Here is a 12,723-nt window from a genome sequence, read left to right as displayed (position 1 = left end):
AGAGAAAAATTATGTTTTTAAAATTCCCACTATTCTAATTTATATATTTAGTTGGTCAAAATTAAAATAACAATGATATGTTTTTTGGAGGAAGCCCTCCAAAAGAACTCCAACATGAGAACTTAAAATTGAACATATGTAAATAAGCTAAAGGAATCTGCCAAAAAATGATTAGAGGGCACTTTCTCTATTGAATATTATAATATTTCTTAAAGTCAAAATAACAACACATCATACTGATACAGAAATGGATGGGTTAAGTTAATCTTAGTAGAACTAAATAAAAAATTCAGAAACTGATTATACACAGACACACAAACACACCTCTCTACCCCTCCCTCATACCACTTATCTCTATCCTATATACACACATCGTCTATACCCATCTGTGTTAGTTTTCTGCTGAAAACAATACAAATTTATTATCTTCTGGTTCTGGAGATAAGAACTTTAAAATGGATCAGGAGACTGCATTCCTTTGGAAGGCTCTAGGAGTGAATCTGTTTCCTTGCCTTTTCCACCTCTTAGAGACCACTTGCATTTCTTGGCTCATGGCTCCTTCCTATATCGTTAAAGCAGACAAAGTACCATCTTCAAATTTCTCTCTTTCTCTGACCTCTACTTTCGTTGCCACATCTCCTTCTCTGACCCTAACAATTCTCGCTCCCTATTACAAGAATACTTGGGATTACACGTGGCTCTTCTGAATTGCGATGGTTAGTTTCATGTTCCTATTGGCTAGGCTATAGTTCTTGGTTTAATCAAACATGAATCTAGCTATTGCTCTGAAGGCATTTTGTGGACGTGATTAAGGTCTGTAACCTATTGACTTTGTGTAAGGAATGTTATACCAGTTAATCTGGATGAGCTGTTCTCAATCAGGCAAAAAACCTTGAAAGCAGAGCTGAGACTTCCTTGATGAAGAGAAATTCCACTTTTGGACAACAACTTTACCCTGCATATAGAATTTTAGCCTGAACTTGCCCTTACCCAGTGTATTCCCTACTCTCTTTCCAAGCTCCCACCATTGCATAAGCCAATTTCTTGCAATATATTCTTTTTTAAAAAATATATTCTAAATTTATGTTACCTACTTCCCCTGTTCTCTAGCTGAACCATGACTAATACTTGAATAATTTAGGATAATCTCCTGGTCTCAATATTTCTAACGTAAACACATCTGAAAATTTATTTTGACATACAGGGCAATATAGTTACAGGTTCAATGGATTAGGACATAAACAGTCTTTGAGGGGCCATTATCCAACATACAACTATATATATGTATATGTGTGTATATATGTGTGTATATATAATACATATACATATATATAACTATATATATAGTATGTAACTATATCATTCTCTATATATAACGTGGAATTTCTAATATTGTTTGATATAAAATCTAACATCCAAGGCAGAATCACTAAAGGAAGGGTTGAATGAAATAAATAACAATAAAACATTTGGAAAACACATTGTGATTAGAGGTAAAATATAATGACCAAATAGGAAAATGTTTTCTGAAAAAATATTAGCAAAAGCATAATAAAGTATTGCTAGCACTGATACATAAAAAGTCTTCTAAAACAATGAGAAAAATGCAAATTGACCAGTAGAAAAGTAAGTAAAGATTAGTATCATGAATTCAATGAAAATGACATGAAAATGGTCCATGTGAAAAAAGACAAATGTTCAATCTTGTTTGAATCACATATTCAAATTAAAACAATTCTGAGATCCTGTTTTTGCTTGTTAACTGAGAAAGAAACTAAAATAGTAATGTTTAGTATTGGCAAAATATTTTAAATATACAATTTTTAAAAATGTATTTTTAATTTTCACAGGTACATAGTATATATATATATATATATGCATGAGGTATATAGGATATTTTTGATGCGGGCATGCAATGTGTAATTATCACACCATAGAAAATGGGTATCCATCCCCTCAAGCATTTATCCTTTGTGTTACAGAAAATCCAGTTATACTCTTGTAGGTATTTAAAAATGTACAATGAAATTATTTTGACTATAGTTACCCTGTTATGGTATCAAATACTAGGGTACTAGGTCTTATTTATCTTTTCCAGCTTATTTTTTTACTTGTTAACCATCTGCACCTCTCCCTCTTCCAGCCTCTATCTATTACCCTTCCCAGCCTCTGTTAACTGTCTTTCTATTCTCTGTGTCCATGAGTTCAATTGTTTTAATTTGGATATCCCACAAATGAGTGAGAACATGCCATATTTGTCTTTTTGTGCCTGACTTATTTTACTTGGCACAATGACCTCCAGTTCTAGCCATGTTGTTGCAAATGACAAGATTTCATTCTGTTTTATGGCTGAATAGTACTCCATTGTGTATAAGAATTGTGTTTTCTTTATTCATTTGTCTATTGACAGACCCTTAGGTTGCTTCCAAATCTTGGCCTCTGTGGACAGTGCTGCAACAAACATGGTAGTGCAGGTATCTTTTCAATATACTGATTTCCTATCTTTTGGGTATATACCTAGCAGTTGGATTACTGGATCATATGGTAGCTCTACTTTTTGATTTTTGAGGAACCTCCATACTGTCCTCCATAGTGGTTGTATTAATTTACATTCCCACCAACGGGGTATGAAGGTTCCCTGTGCTCCACATCTTTGCCAAGATTTGTTATTGCCTGTCTTTTGGGTAAAAGCCATTTTAACTGGGATGAGATGATATTTCACTGTAGTTTAGATTTGCATTTCTATAATATCAATGATGTTGAGCACATTTCTATATGCCTATTTGTCATTTGTATGTCTTCTTTTGAGAAATGTCTATTCAAATATTTTGCCCATTTAAAAAATCAGATTATTAGACGTTTTTCCCAGAGTTTCTTGAATTCCTTTTATATTCTAGTTATTGTCAGATGAGTAAAATGTATTTTCTCCCATTCTGTGGTTGTCTCTGCACTTTGAGAATTGTTTCATTTTCTGTGCAGAGAACTTTTTAACTTGATGTCATCTCATTTGTCCATTTATGGCTTTGTTGACTGTGCTTCTCAGGTATTACTTAAGAAATTTTTGCTTAGACCAACGTCCTGGAGAGTTTCTCCAATGCTTTTTTGTAGTAGTTTCATAATTTGAGGTCTTAGATTTTAGTTGTTAATCAATTTTAATTTGATTTTTGGTCATATAAATACATAGGGGTCTAGTTTCATTTTTCTGCAAATGGATATGCAGTTTTTCCAAGACCATTTATTGAAGAGACTATATGTTTTCCAGTGTATGTTCTTGACACCTTTGTCAAAAATGAGTTCAGTATAGGTATGTGTTGTTACTGGGTTCTCATTTCTGTTCCATTGGTCTGTATGTCTGTTTTTATGTCAGTACCGTGCTACTTTGGTTTACTATAGCTCTGTAGTACAATTTGAAGTCAGGTAATGTGATTCCTCTACTTTTGTTCTTTTTGCTCAGGACAGTGTTGGCTATTCTGGGTCTTTTATGGTTCCATATAGATTTTGGGATTTTTTTTTCTATTTCTGTGAAGAATGTCATTGGTATTTTGATAGGGATTGCATTGAATTTATAGATTGTGTTGGATAGTATGGACATTTTAACAATATTGATTCTTCCAATACACCAACATGAAATATCTTTCCATTACCATGTTTTTTTCCAATTTCTGTCGTCACTGTTTTGTTTTCATTGTAGAGAGATTTCACTTCTTTAGTTGATTCTTAGGCATTTAATTTTATTTGTGGTTATTGTAAATGGAATTAGTTTTCTAGTTCTTTTTCATATTGTTCACTGTTGGTATTTAGAAATGCTACCAATTTTTGTATGTTGATTTTGTATCCTGCAACTTTACTGAATTGATCAGTTCTGATAGTTTATTTGTGGAATTTTGAGGTTTTTACAAATATAAGATTTGTTATATCTCATATTTGTTATATCTTCTTTCTTATATTTCTATCTGAAAAGAAAGATAGTTTGACTTTTTATTTTCCAATTTGCATGTCCTTTTTATAATTCTCTTGTCTGATTCTCTAGCTAGAACTTCCATACTCTGCTGAATAAAAGTGGTGAAAGGGGAAATCCTTGTTGATCTTACAGAAAAAAGCTATCATTTTTTCTTCATTTGCTACAATACTGGTAGTGGGTCTGTGGTATATGGCTTTATGTTGAGGTATGTTCTTTTTATCCCCAGGTTTTTGAGGGTTTTTATCCTGAAGGAATGTTGAATTTAGTCAAATGCTTTTTCAGTATCAATTAAAATGATTATATACCTTTTGTCCTTCATTCTGTTGATATGATATATCACATTGATTGATTTTTATAGGTTGAACCACCTTTGCATCCCAGGGATAAAACCCACTTGGTCTTGATGAATAATCTTTTTCATGTATCATTGAATTTTATTTGCTAGTATTTTCTTGAGGATTTTTCCATCAATATTCATCAGAGATATTGGCCGGCAGTTACTCTGGTTTTGATGTGTCTTTGTCTAGTTTTGTCATCAGGGTAACACTGGCCTTATATACTCAATTTGAAAGCATTTGCTTTTCCTCTATTTTTCAGAATAGTTTGATTAGGATTGGTATTAGTTCTTTTTTAAATGTTTGGTAAAATTCAGCAGTTACACCATCAAGTCCTGAACTTTTCTTTGCTGGGAACTTTTTATTACAACTTCCATCTTGTTACTTGCTATTGGTACATTAAAGTTTTGGATTTCATAGTTCAAACTTATTAGATTGTATGTGTATAGAAATTTGTCTTTTTTTTCTAGGTTTTCCAATTTATTGGCATTTAGTTGCTGCTAGTAGCCACTAATGATGCTTTAAATTTCCGTGGTATCAGGTCGTAATCTCTCCTTTTTCATCTCTGATTTTATTTATTTTGTTCTTCTGTCTTTTTTTCTTATTCTGGCTAAAAGTTTGTCAATTTTGTTTATCTTTTCAAAAAACTATCTTTTTTTGTCATTGATTTTTTGGTATTGTATTCATCATTTCAAATTCATTTATTTCCACTCTGCTCTTTATTATTTCTTTTTATCTACTAATTTTAAATTGTTTTCTCTTGCTGTTCTATTTCTTTAAGATGCATCATTAGGTTATTTGAAGTTCTTCTTTTTTTGATGTAGACTATCAGCTTCCCTTGTAGTATTGTATCCTGTAAGTTTTGCTATGTTTTGTTTCCATTATCATTTGTTTCAAATATTTTTTCAATTTTCTTCTCAATTTCTCCATTGACTATCAGGTCATTCTGGAACATATTATTTAATTTCCATGTGTTTTTATGGCTTCTAAAAGTCCTCTTGTTTATTTCTAGTTTCATTCTATTATAGTCACAGAAGATGTTTGATATTATTCAATTATTATGAATGTTTTAAGACTTGTTTAATGACCTCACATATGGTCTATACTTGAGAATGATGCATGTGCTAAGGAGAAGAATGTGCATTCTGCAGCCATTGGGTGAGATGTTCTTTAAATATCTATTAAGTCCATTAGTTCTATAGTGCAGATTAAATCCAATGTTTGCTGTTGTTGTTGTTGATTTTCTGCCTGGAAGTGCTGTCCAGTGCTGAAAGTGGGATGTTGAAATCTCTAGCTATTATTATATTGAGGTCTATGTCTCCCTTGCTCGAATAATATTTGCTTTATATAACCTAGGTGTTCCAATGTTGGTTGCATATATATTTACAATAATTAGATCCTGTTGCTGGATTGATCCCTTTATCATATAATGACCTCCTTTGCTGCTTCTTACACTTTTTCTTGAAACCTCTTTTGTCTAAGTATAGCTACTTCTGCTCTTTTTATGGTTTCCATTGGTGTAGAATATCTCTTCCAACCCTTTATTTTTAGTCCATGTGTATCTTTTAGGTGAAGTGTGTTTCTTGTAGGGCACAGATCATTGGGACTTTTTTTCACCTATTCAGCCACTCTGTCGTTTGATTGGACAGTTTAGTTCACTTACATTCATTGTTATACTGATAAGTAGGAACTTCTGTATTTTTTTTTTCTGGTAGTTTAGTGGCCTTCTCTTTTTTCTTTCCTTCCTTCCTGTCTTTCTTTGGGTCCTTCCATTCAGGGTAGTGGTCTCCGTTTTGGCCCAGGGTGTATCTAGAAATATCTTCTATGAGCTAGGGACTGGGATGAGGGCCTGATGTCTCTGTCTGGTGCCCTCTATTGTGGATAAGCTGGTATTCAAGATGCAAGACAAAGTCCTCTTTACTATTTACTTTTCTCTCCTTATGTGGAAGGAAGGTGTTACTTTCCCTGTTGGGAGCTGTGCGGCCTGGAGTTGGGGGAGGGGTGGTACAAGCATAACCTTAACTTCCTCAGCTTATGTCTTCCTAGGTCAGGTCCTGCCCTAGTTCTGTCTCTAAGCCTAGCCCAGAATTAGGAGTTGCCTAGGAATTGTAGTCCTTGTGTCCTAGACTGCTTTTCAAGTTTACCTAGCACCCTAGAGCACTTTGTCCTGCTCGGGCAAGACTTGCCCAGAAACTCAATTTTCTATCACTGGGATGGGTGATTCCCCTCTGGGTAGGGCTGGTTCAGATGCTCTCTCCATGCATGGGCACTGGCTGAAATCAGCATGGCTTTGCTCACTGTATGACAGGGCAGCCCTGAGTTCAATATAAAATCTACCAGTCACTGTGTCATCGTTGCCCCAACTGTGCAGATTCTCTGTGCTGCATGGCCTCTGCCTGGAGATGGGAAAGGGGCAGTGTAGGTGATTCCAGACTGTCTTTCTGACCCTCTACAATGCCTCCTACAGCAACATGAAGTTAAAAACAGGGACCGTTATTGCTCATCTGAGTTTTGGTTCTTGCAATGTGTGTATAATAGTTGCAATGTGTGTGTAAATGTTTGTTAAAATTTGATGTTCCTGCTGGGGGAAGGAACAGTGTAGGCTTCTATTCCACCATCTTGTTCAGCTCCCTTGCAATTGGTTTTGAATAGCAATTAGGCAGGATCCATCATATTCTTTAAATTTGATCTAATCATTCAGCTTCCAAGGATTATTTGCAAGGAAATAAGGGTTGAAAAGGTTTTCTATTTTCCTGTTTATTTATATTCCTTTCCAAGGATGTTTCTCATTTATTCCCTGTTTTCATTCTTTCTCATGGCTTCAAATATCACTTATGTTGATAGTTTCTAGCTAGATATCTCCAGCCAGTTCTCTTTTCTGAATTTGAATCATCATGTCTGTCATATCTGATAGTAGGCACTTCACACCTAACATGTACAGACTGTATTTCCAACATCTCCTTCCCTCAACTTGCTCTTCTTCCTGCAGTGTTCTTCAATTCAGAGTACTCCAGTTTTTAGGCTGAGAATGTTGGAGTCATTCTTGACTCTTTTTTTTTTTTAAATCTTTTTCTCATCCTATATCCAGTTTGTCAGCTAGTACCATAGGCTACACAGCCCTAATATACCAAGAATTGGATCCTTTCTCATCCCCTCTACTTGCACCCGCTGAGTCCAAATCATCATCGTTTCTAGCCTGGTTTAATGAAGTCAGCCATCTATTGGGTTTTCTTGCGTCCATGCTTTTCTCTTTATTCATTCTCCATCTAACAAACAAAGTGATCATATAAAACATAAATAAGATGTTATTATTTTTCTCCAAATGGTTTTCTGTTTAACAAAAAATTCAAAGACCTTATAGTGGTCTATAAGAAAGGCAACTATAATATATCATTCCAACTGGGGCATGTTTAGGAATGAAAATGGAACTCTACCCATAATTATTTTTAAAAAACAAATGCAAACTGTCTCTTTACTCTGTTACCCCTCTGATTGCATCTTATACAACTCTTCTTTTTATTCATTATGTGCTGGCTTCTCTTGCCTTTCAACATGCCAGGGATGCTCTTTGCATTTGCTGTTTATTTTTTTGGAATGTTATTTTTAAAAAATGTTCTCAAATTTCCCCCTTATTTCCTTTAGGCCTTTTACAAATGTCACTTTCTTAATGAGACCTTCTCTGACTTTCTTTTTCATACTCGTTTATTTCCTCCCTTCCTTTCTTACCTTTTTATTGTTCTTAGCAACATCTAATGTGCCATATATTTTATTAATTTATGTTAATAGTCTACTTCTTTCACTGGGACATAAGAACTTTAAGGGCAGGGGTTTTTATCTCTCTTTTGTAATTTTTGTTTTTAACTGTAGCATTTTTTGTATGTAGAATAAATATTTTTTGAATGAATAAATGAATGAGTGAAGAAGTCACTTTACTTTCATTTATAAATATAAATAATTCGAATATATTTAAATGTTCAATATTTAAAAATTAAATTATAATGCATTATATGATATATTGTTCACAATAAAAATCATTATATAAGTACATTCATTAAAGGGAATGTTACATGATTAGTAGAATTTTACAAAGCAGTATGCATTGTCTGGTATTATTTGCATACAGATGTGCTAATTGTGGTTACCACAGGGCTATGAGATTACAGCTACTTTTTACTTAATTCTTTTTGTGAATCTGAAAATTCTACCTTCATTCCAATGTGCAGGTAGGTTTTGTGTAATGAAAAAAATGAAGTAGAATTATAAAAACTGGCTTAGTTGTTGGTGAACATCTAGAGTTGTTTACTTATTTATATCATTTTGGATGTGAACTTTCATCTTTTGGGCCATGATTTCACTAAAAACAATAGCTTTCAAAAGTTTTAAAGCCATGGAAACTATCCTCAAGAAACGTAAGCAACTAAAACTGATAGTAAACATCTCTAGTTGAAAAGAGTGTAGGGAGCATAGGTTCAGGACAATGAGGAACTCATTTTGAAAAGCACTGAAAGAGATGATTCCTTGGGGCCTGTGGCAGAGACAACAGCTCTGATTAGGGTTCTTCCATATTGTAGAATATGGCAGGGATGCAGCTGCCAGCCTGGACTCTTTTGCCCAGTTTCTTTTACATCTAGATGGAGCCGTGCACTCTGGGTGACAGGTATGATCTCCGCCACCAGGCCTGGCCCATAACCAATACTCTGAGACCCTCTACATTATTCTCCCTATCTGTCAGCTAGATGTTGATGCCAGAGTACTTTTAGAAGCCATGGCAGAAATTATCCTCAAGCTCTGAATGACAACACAAGGCTCCCTCAGTTACTATTTATGACTTCTATTGCATGTGAAATTTTGAAGTGTATCTGTTATATCAGTTAGATTTTTTTCATACTTTTTAACACTGCACAGTTGTATTTATTCACAGATCATAGTAGAATTTAAGCAACTAATTATATTTTCAGGTACACTTTTCCTTATATGGTATAATTTACAGAGCAGAAACTGAAGAAAATTTAATAATTCATTATCTGGACACCATTCAAAATATTTACCTATTATGTACTAGAATGATTTTACAGAGAAATCTTCATTTATTATCCTTTGACAGGCTATCTCAATACAAGTTTTTAACCTATGTAGTTAAAATTTTATTTTGATGTTTCGGTTACCAACTGGTTTGCATTGGTATGCTCTTAAGGAAAAGGGCACCCTTGTTTCAGCTACATCCTGGCAAAGTATGAGGTTCAAGATCTTTCTGAAGGGGAGCAGGGGATGAGAATAAATCAGAGCCAGTCCTTTTACTTCTTAAGCCCAAACAGCTTGCAAGTGTTCCTCTTTGATCATTTATCCATCTCAAACTTGAATTTGTTTTTACCTGGTTTCTATTGCATATAATTACATAGTGGGTAGAAGAGGAGGAGTGCCATGGAAGGAAGGAGAGCCTATACTGTTTAGGAAGGTCCCGTCTCTTTGTTTTGGTACTTATTCTCTAGAATGCTCTCCTTCAAGGCAGAGCGTATGTGTGTAAAAGACAATTCTGCTAGGTTGTTCAAGGTAAGGGAGGTTGTTGGGGCTTCTGGAAGTAGTTATGGATATGCATGTCCGCTTCATGTCATCCCCTGTGTCAGGTCTCAGTGCCAAACTGCTCCCCAGCTTGGCCTCCCCAGGTGACAGTCCAGCTGCCTGATTCTTGAAGCCACTTGATTTTGGCAGGAATGTGTGACTGCACCTCAACCCACTCCCCTTCCAAGAAATAAAAATAACTCCACCGTGTTTGGGCTGTCACCGGTTCAGCAGACCCCAGGGAAGCTCCTGTCTGTGATGTCGCATTCATTTCTGAATGCTGGCATTGTACTTTGAAATTCCCAAACAAAATGCACCGAAAAGCACTAGGTGAATAACAATGAAACCAGCAGCATTTATTTTTGTGCGTGGCAGTCTCAGTTACATTTTTTAAAAAGACCTTTTTGCCAAAATTAGTTTAGGTTTCAAGGCACGTTTCACCCTCAGTCAAATATAAAGGTCACTCAGTGAACAAAGGGGGGATTGTGTGTTTGTGGTGATCACAGATGAAGCTGGAAAGGCAGCCTCTTTCAAACAAAATGATGTAGTTAAGTGGAAATGAAGGCGACAGATTCTATACAGCAGCGCTCAACAAGGGATGCTGGCGTTTTTTTTCTTGACAGCACAATAACACATAGAGAAAAGCCTAACAGAGAGGAGAGTGACCCAGGTGCTGTATAAACAGATTTTCAGACAGGCAGTTGGAGCCCCTTGGTATCTTTAGTTTCTCCCACTCCCTGCTACTTTATCCTTTGTCAGATTCAATACAGCCTTCAAGGGCACTGGAGGCAGAAGAAAGAGAAAAATGTCGGGGGAAGGGAAAAGTGGAGGGGGAGAAAACAGTCTCCTCTCCCAGCCTTTGTTAAAGAATAAAAGCACACGACATGTAAAATCATTTACTCTCTACCCGACAGTACCAACATGTTTGACACTGGTTTGCTGAGAGCTTATAGAGAAACTCTGTTGACATTTTATTCACATAAGAGTTTTGAATTATATAAGGCTTTTTTGAGATAATCTGTTGGATATAATCTGAATAGTCAAGCTTGGGGGGAAAAACACATAACACCCAGTAACTCTTAAATGTTTATATAAATCTCAAAGTGAAAAGAAAGGATAAAATGGTAAGAACAAAAATATTTGGTTATTCTTAGACAGCAACCTAATACACCTGTGTCAAAAATAAAAATTCCACTTTGAAAAGGACATGCAAATGCCCAACTTCTTCCCAGAGCTTCTCTCTTATCCTTTAGGTAAGGGAACTGGGAGACTTAAATATAATAACCAAGCACAGCAGGATTCAAGAGCTTCCATCCTTCTGCAGGTGATACATTTTGATACTTTATTTTCTTTTGACAAATGCACATATATTTTTAATTAAGTACATATATTCATTGCAGTGAAATTAGAAAGTACAAATAAAGAAAAAACAAAAACATGTCTAATCTTTGCAGATAATCATAGTTAAAATTTTCTGTTTTAAATATTTTTCTATGTGCATACATATGCATAATGCATGCGTACACATACTATCAAATTAAAATACTCTGTTTATGTTGTTTTGCAATCTGTTCTATAAAATATGTTGTATACTCATTTTTATATCCTATAGCTACTACATCATTTTTAACGGTCGTGTAGTATTTCATCAGATGAATGGATCATAATATTCATAAGAAATATTCTATGGTTGGGTGTTTACTTGGTTTCTAACTTTTTTGATGTTGTGAATAATGTTGCAACAAATTCCATTATTTTCTTAGGATAAGTCCTAGAAATGAATTGCTATGTGAAAACTCAGATCTAATTGCTGGTGACTTGCTTCATTTTATCTATATATTTATAACATTTTAAAATTTATGTTTTATATTTAAAGTTATACCAGAGTATGTCTCTGTTATCATCCTCCTTCTCTTCTTTTGAAAATCTTAACATATAAACACACAAATGCACACATATTTATTTACATATATAAGGTCAATAGACGAAAAGTAATAACTACATAATCATATGTAGATATACACACACTAAATATATTTATATGTGTATGTATGTATAATCTGTGTATGGTCTGTATACATTAGTATATATACATATATATTTATAGACATATTCATTTTTATTCTAGTATGTCTACTTTTATCTGTGTACCTATCTCTGTCTTTCTCTATTTCTAACCTTATTTCTAATAAAAGAAAAATAATGACCAAACTAAAAGAAAGATATACTTTAATAAACATTGAATTTCCAGAATATTTTGAAAAACTTAATGAATGCATAAGTGAAAGTAAATAGGTTGCCAGATATCAAAATTGCATTTTTTTTGTCCAGCAAATTAACAAAAATGATTATCATTAAGGATGTAAAGAAACAAGTATGTATACATATATGTGTGTGTGTGTGTGTGTGTGTGTGTGTTTGTACATATATATGTATATATTCTCTTCTGGATATTTGATAATCTCCCTTATTGGTTTTAATCTCTAAAATATTATAATAACACTTCTTCCAAATTCTTTAATATCTTTTACTTATCGTCTAATTAGCTAAGTCAATTCCTGTAATATTTAATCTTCTGCTTACCAGAACTCCTAAAATATTAAATTCTGCATTTACGTTATTCATCTTGAAGCAATAATAATCAATACCCAATTTTCATTGCTTCATGAGTTCTTGCTTTTGTTCTATTAATAGAAAGTTATTTTGGAATGTGTATGAGAATATGAATTAAACATTTTTCAAAATTGACTCCTGTATCTTACAGTATTGAGCTTATTTAGAAAATGTTGTCATTATTAAAATTGGTCTTTTTCTTTGGAACCGTCGAATCTTATCATATACCTAATAATTGTATTTTTTCTTTCCTCA

This window comes from Callithrix jacchus, chromosome 14 (genome assembly GCF_049354715.1).
Source record: "Callithrix jacchus isolate 240 chromosome 14, calJac240_pri, whole genome shotgun sequence".
In the NCBI taxonomy this organism is placed as follows: Eukaryota; Metazoa; Chordata; class Mammalia; order Primates; family Cebidae; genus Callithrix; species Callithrix jacchus.
Note: the sequence above shows the minus strand (reverse complement) of the source record.